This window comes from Onychomys torridus, chromosome 3, assembly GCF_903995425.1.
Source record: "Onychomys torridus chromosome 3, mOncTor1.1, whole genome shotgun sequence".
NCBI lineage: Eukaryota > Metazoa > Chordata > Mammalia > Rodentia > Cricetidae > Onychomys > Onychomys torridus.
In genome coordinates, this window is record NC_050445.1 from 142,591,287 (window position 1) to 142,598,955 (window position 7,669).

At 42.8% G+C, this 7,669-nt stretch overlaps 1 pseudogene; it reads right to left on the reverse strand.

The window, feature by feature from the left end:
• Positions 1 to 271: 271 nt before the first annotated feature.
• On the reverse strand, positions 272 to 6,450 carry LOC118580293 (annotated as a pseudogene).
• Positions 6,451 to 7,669: the final 1,219 nt, after the last annotated feature.

A 7,669-nucleotide genomic window follows, 5' to 3' on the forward strand; every position in this document is an offset into this window, starting at 1 on the left:
TTCTCAGACTCAAAGATTAGAATCTAGTATCTTTCAGCTGTCTGAATTTCTTTCTACAGATCACTTCTCTTAAATGGCACATCTCTCTGTCCCCTTTACAGAATGAAGAAACTGGACCCAGGCATCTGTAGGAGTCACAGTGGTTTTAGAGTCCATGCTTTGTGCCATTAACTGTGTACTGGGGGGCAGGGAGGGTGAGGTGTCAGCAGTATAGACAGACTGGGTGCAGAGATCTGGTGTGGATGTATAGTAATGGAGATGAGATTCACGGTCAGGGATCATCACACGTGGTTTCAGAGAGATGTTTTGGTTCCTTTTGGCAGATCCAGTTGTTATCTGAAGCACAGTCCTCAGAAAGCACTTTGTCTTTTGTGACGGAGGCACAGCTGTCTTTTGTAGTTTTACCAGTGATCTGTAATCTGAGAGAAAAGAATAGCCACTCTTAGTTTAGGATTTTCACATAATGATCCTGTCAGCCATTGCTTTCCTTTGGACTTTAAAGGAAACAGAAGAATGTGCAGTTATTGAGTATAGTAAACGCAGACATGATGCTATAAACATTGAAGGCAGAGCTGATTCTAAAACCTCCTGTTTCTTCACTGTCAAAGAACCCTACCAGCAGGAAATCATAATGATGCATGAAACAGGGACGGTTTGAAAGATAGGGTGACCTCCTCATTGTACCACTAACACGTCATGTGAAGACCTTCAGGTTTTTTAGTTTCAGATTTCTTTCATTTATAGGGTTAGGGGCTGGAGACAAGGCTTGGTGGTTAAATCACTGGCTGCTCTTGCAAAGGACCAGAGTTCAGTTCCCAGCACACACACATTGGCTCACTGTCTGTAACCCCAGTACCAAGGGATCTGATACCCTCTTCTAGCTTCCATGGATACCAGGCATTCAAGTAGTACATACACACATGCAGACAAATACTCCTGTATATAAACCAAAAATGAATAAATCTCTAAAAATGATAAATAGCAGAAAAGCATAAAGCTATGTATTTATATGAAAGTCATATATAAATACATACACATGTATGTGGATTAACAAGCTAATATTTTGGGAAGTATTAAGATGGACATGAATGTGTGACAACAGTTACACAGAGCAGGTATTCAATGAATGTGTTCAACATACAGAGTGAGCTCCCAGAGTCTGATCACAGAACTGGATGCAGAGAGGGAAAGAGGCTCAGCTCATGTGATGCAGAGTCACAAGTCCTTTATTCTCCTTCCTTAGGTTGAAGTGTTTGATTAACACATGGGTTTCAAGCCTCCATGTTTCCCATGGCTCCGTGCTGGTGGGAACTAGAATTCAAGCACTAACACAGACAGTATGAGGGTTGGTTGTAAGGGACAGATGAGTTCTAAGTGGACGGTGGGTCTTATAAAGAAGGTGGCATATGCCAGTGCCAGGGCTCCACAGGGTGTCCTTCTTGTTTTGTTCTTGGTGGAGCCCCTTGGGACTGAGAGGCAAATCGGATGTCATCCTAGTGGTCATGCTAGTCCAACAATGATTTCCCTCTTTTATATCCTCCATCCTCAGGATCTTCCTTCAGCTTTCAGGATCATTTCCTCAGAGCCAGTCTGTTTCAGTCAATGACTTCCTTTCAAAATTCCTTTAAGGCTTCCCAGGCCTTCTCCTACCAGACACCTGGAGAATTCTCTAGTATTCCTTATTAATCCCCCAAATAATCCTGTGGGGAAACTGTTACTCTCTCCCTTTCCTGTACTTGAACCCAGGGACAGAGTTAAAACAGAAGCAGGGCTTGCTTGACTGACACTTTCGACTGAGCACAGCAGCCTCAGGCTTACCAATCACTCTCCCCGAATCCCAGTGTCATTTTCTCCTCAGAGTAAAATGACACACTAGCTGAGCTTAATCCGTACACTTCACGTATACTTCTCTACTGAACGCCAACTCCTTATGTCTAACTATTTCTATACTTACTAAGCTGCCATTACATTTTAAATAAACCTAAATATGTTTCAGCATTTTACATTTCAAACTCATGTGTTCTGAATAACAAGAAGTACATTTTCTTGTAAGATTTGCTTTAGTTTTTTCAAGCAAGATTAATAAAACAATTCTCATTATAACTCCTGAAAACCTCATTGAAAGCACTGTATAGGAATTTGGCTGAATCCTATACACTTTTGCTTATGAAATGAATGAATATTCTGTTCTTCTTGTACAAAAGTCATTAATTGCACTAAAATATATAACTTAACTCCAAAGTGTCGGCTTTTTTGTAGCACAGTTTCCATGACAATCTCACACAATAAGAAAACAACAAGACACCAAAGAGCGGCATTCTTTAAGACCTGCACACACAATCAGTTTTGATAGCAAGTACCCAGGAGGTCATGTGTGGGGTAGCTGTGACACTGTGAAGAGGTGACTGGGTCATGGGTGCACTAACTCCATGAAGCAATTAACCCATTGCTGAGTTCCCAGCCAAACAAAATGAGGCCTCCTGGGAAGATGTAAGTCATGGGGGTGAGGGCACAGCTTTTGAAAGGCAGGTCTCTGCTCCCCATCCCAGCCCAAGGGTGGCCATCTCCTCTGCCCCCTGCCCACTATGAGGTGAGCAGCTTCCTGTGCCCTCATACAACCACATTTCTGCATTGCACAGGGCTAGCATCAATGGAGCAGGCTGAAGATGGACTGGAGGCCCCTTCAACTGTGACCCAAAATGATTTCACTTTCCTGTGTCTCTGTGATATTGTGTTACAACAACAAAGCTGATTAGGGCCTGTTTCACCACAGCTCCTGGGGTAATTGTACCTTTCACAACTCTAGTTAAACTACAGTGTAACCTGTGACAATGTGGTCATTTCTCTCAGCTGACCAGGCTCCCTGCTGGCACTTAGTGCTTGTCACTCACACTCCCTCTTCCTCTGCTGGGTGTCACCTGAGAAACTGGCCTCAGACACACTATGCCTCATTTTCACCACTGTGTGAAAAGTACCACTTAAGAAATAATCTGTGTCCGTTATTGATGATCCTAGGACACTCACCTTGCATAAACAGTTATAGGATCACATGACCACGAGCTTCCATAATGTAAAGTCTCCACTTCCTTTGCGTGGAGGAGCCGTTAAATCTAGGACATGGGTGTGGCTTCAAGAACGTGTGACATCTCTATTAAATAGGACAACTTACCAGTTCTTCTTGGTCTTGAATGAGCAGCAAAGTGGCTCCTTTTGTAGTACAGTCAACTAGACCTTCCTTCCACATGTTGGAATCTTGAGAAAAATGTAAGCATTTATCTCTGTGTGGCAGCCAGTCTTTTGGGCACTTTAACTTAGCTGGACTCTCTAAAGTGAGAAGGAGACCTGGAGTATTTCTACCCTGTTTTTGCTGCACCACATCCAGTTACACACAGTAGTTGCTTTACTCACACACACTTTTATTAACACAAGCAGGGACAAAATTGCTGTTATGACATATCAAAGAAAAATAAAAAACAAGGAATTCATTTGTGTTTCTATTAATTAACTTTAGACAAAGTTAACTCTTTAACAAATTTGTAAAACAAATATTCCATTAGAGTGTTTTTAAAGTTAATGATCAAGTGTGCTAGCATATTGAGGAAGCATGGCCAGGTGGTTTAGATCTCAGGCTTCAAGGTCACATAGTTTCAAAGAGGTTCCCAGTATTATGAACTACCAGTCCGGAGACCCTTAACAAGACTTTATGCAACAATTCCTTCTAATGTAAGACCATGGGACTGTAGTGTCTTCATGAGTGAGTGTTTTCAACCTCGACTGATGTAAGCCCTGGTAAGTAGCAAATGTCAGCTGTTTTTCTTGGGAAATCCAAGCTGAAAAAACTTACCTGTTGGTTTAGCCATGTTCTCTTGATTATATACTCTGCACTTTTCTATTGATGGTTTTTGTATCAAGACTCACACTAGTAAATAAGAAAACACAGAGAGGATTAAATCCTGAAATGAAAGGTAGAATGGGTATTCTCTTTCCTACTTCAGGAAATCAATCTATTTCAAAAAACCTGAATATCTGCACAGGATAAAATATTAGCCAACTGGACTGGGGGGCCAGTTGGAGACAGATGTATAAACTAAGAAGAAAAGCACAGAACATGTGGATTCACACCACTGTTAAGCCATATTATCTAATGTCCTTACAGAAACTCTTACCCATGCTCATGTCTGAATTCTCATCTTCAGAATGAGAATTATCACACCCCTCCAAGAAAGACAGCTTACACCACTGGAGTTTAGTAGTCACTTAATAAACTAAACACTTGAGCCTTTTGGTTTTCCTTGTTGTTGTTGTTTTTGTCTCTGTTATGACTTTTTTTTTTAAAGTTTCTGGGTGCATATGTGTTGTTGGGGGCTTGGTGTCAGCTCAGAACACACAGACACCAAATTCTCAACACAAAGGAGATTCATTACCCTAGAGGAACAGGGAAGGGCTGCTTCTGTATCTGGCAAAGACAGCAGCAGGTGTTTTTGCAGGAGTGGGTTTTTAAGGAGAAAAGGGGGAAGTCTGTGTTAGGATGAGGTGATAAGTCCTGGTTGGACAGGTTAGCCAGTGTAGCCAAGTAATGAGTTTTGATTGCTAGGCCTTGGTGTTTTGATAGTTGAACCTCAGTGCTCAGTCTCAGGAATGTTCCATGGCCAAATAAGGGAGTGGACCTTGGGAGCTAGCTGAGGAATGTAATCTAACAGTTTAGTAAGGGAGAGGAAAGGAAAAATCTACAGGCGCCATGTTTGTCCCTCATGGGCCTGTTAGAGAGCCCTTCATGGTTACAGCCCCTAATGACTCTCAGAGAAATCCAGAAGCACAGAAATGTGAAGCTTCTGCACTGGACATGGGACACTGACTTGTAACTACTCATGTCACTGATCTTCCCCCAGGCTCAAGGGGACCAAACCAAGTGAAGAGGCCCTGATGTTTAGAGGGAAATTTCTGAAGCAAACGTTCTTGCCTCACTTACCTAAAACACTGAGCCCAATCAGGGTCAAGACAAGAAGGATGAGCCCAGCACAACTGAGTTTCAGAGTCAACCTATGGGAGTGTGGGCACCGACAGGCATCTGTGAAGTTAAATACCTGTTACTTGTTTAAGTCAGTTGAATACATCAGGAATGAGAGTTAAAGGTGGTTTAAGCTAACATGGACAATTGGATTCAAGCAGAGGGTCGGCTGCAGATGTGAGCCTTTCTCTGACAACTTAAAGCAGATTTCTATGAGATAAAATCTCCCTTAGGTTCAATTGTTTGCTTTGATAAAGTAGGACTGAAGAATAATGTTTATGCACGTACGTGTATAAGCACAAAGGTGTATTGAGTAAATCAAGCTCAATAAATGTGAAAACCACCAATGCTGTCAAAACCAATGACATGTTCTGTTGCAGGAAGGGAGTCAAAGCATCTCCAAGGAGGACATTCTTTCATTCAAGAGCCATTTTTGATGCTCACTTTTGTGGGAATTGTGACTTTTGGTGCTACTGACATGTGAATCTATTCCTGAACATGGGATCTGCTTCACTGCTATCTACAACGATCTTCTCCAACTTGGGACAAAGATATGACAGGCATGGAGGGGCGTCTCATGAGTCCCCAGGATATTTTCAGTATTTCATTTGTGTTATTCCCTCCTTATTGGCTGAGTTCTAAATCCCCCTAAAGGATAGATGAACTGGAAATGTGGCTAATATCACAAACTATGTACACTGTTTTACATACACATAAACACACACTAAACACACACACACACACACACACACACACACACACAATCTAAACACATACTACACATTGTGGCTGTAGCTTTCACGGTGTTCTATCCTTAGAGTACATTCATAATTGCTTTTTGTTGTGCTCTATTCTGTTTCTGAGATAATGTGGCCCATTATTCCAGTCTGACCTCTAACTCTCTACGGTGCTCAAGAGGATCTTGAGTTCTTGATTCTCCTGCCTCCACCTCACCAGTGATGGGATTCTGTTGGGAGGTCCTGCTACTCAGATGTTGAAGTCTACCATAGTCTGGCAGCCTTCTTTAAGCTCAGAAACATGGAAGACACCCTGTGCCCCACCCCCACCCCGAGACTTCCTCCTCTTACTTGCTTTATCTGGTGAATGGTGAATATCTCTGGGTCAGGAGCACTGACCTTATCTGAAAGCTCTCTCTAAGCCTGAATGCCTGGTTTATCTTCAGCATGACCCTTGGCACAGTTTCCTGCTGGAAGCCTTTCCCATGCTGCCCATATGGTAACTAAGATTTTTACTAGGAGCTTTGCTATATTACCCAGCTGCCACATATGAAGCCTTATCATAGGAGCATGCCACTAAATGCAAATTAGGGTTTGTTCTCAGGATCCCCAATCTGATATATATTTCCTATACTCTGGAATAAAGCTGAGCTGAATCATCAAAGTCATCTCCTGGAGGGCTATCTCTGTCTTACCCACAGCCATCTAAACCCTGTTCCCTGCTTCTGCTCCCTCCACCCTCCTGGACCAATGCAGCCAATCACCCAAGGAAGAAGCAGAGCAACAGGATTCTAGGTGTATACCACCAACAAATGGTCAGCAGTTACAGAATAAGAGACTACTAAGTACTCCACCCTAAATGGGACATCTGCATACCATCCCACCCCTACACAAAGCTCAGGCATCATCTCAGAAGAAGGGGCAGAGTGTAGTGGGTAGCCATCCCAGCATTGGCCTGGTAGTTCCAACCCCATTGAGGCTTTGGTAATGGTCATGCCCACAAGGCAGGGCTGAGGGAGGAAGCAGAAGACCCAGGATCGAGAGGAGAGGTCTCGCTTGGATCTGGGAACCTGGACGCTGGGGGTAGACCGAGCAGAGTTCTCCAGAGAACACCGCCGGACTGCGCCATACCTTTCCCAGACCCTACCACCTATCCCTTCATTTGTAAGTTACCCCACAAAATAAACCTCCCTTTTAACTACGTGGAGTGGCCTTAATAATTTCACCAATAGCAGACTGATTATAAAACAGAGGTGATGGATAACTACAAGGGAACTCTGTCTTCTAGACATAACAGGGCAGTTGCACATATGAACTTAAACCGTTTGTCATAGCCTTCACAGGACTTGAAAAGTTCACGTCTGACAAAAGATTGTGAGGGGAGTTGGGCATGAAGTTCCACCCCCAGCTGGGGAGCTATTGACAGCTGATGGCTGCTAGGGGTGTGAGGGTCAGTTTTCTTCAAGGATACAGTCTCTAAGAGGCCACCTAAGCTCCAGCACACGGCCTACACCCATGCGTGCACTGACAGTGCTGACGGGAAAGTGAGAAAAAAGAAATACAAACCTTAAGCTGTCTAAGTCCCTTCTTCCACTTCTACAGGTATAATCAGGGAAAACAAAGACTTCCTTGTGCCTATCACAGATAACTGGCTCTGTCAAATCTTCCCTCTAGTTACCATAAACCCCACTTTCCCCAGACCCTTTGTAAAGATTATAATGAAGTTTATTTGGTGACTCTAAGACTTTTTCCTCATTAAAAAAAATCTGTTAATTTAATAGTTTCTGACAAGCATCCTTAAAAAGTTGTGGTTCACATTCTTGACCTAATACAGAAAGATTAAATTTAAAGCATTGCAGTTTTATATAAGGAAGCTCAGTTACGTCACAGAATCTCATCCTCTACCAAGACCATTTTAGAATTA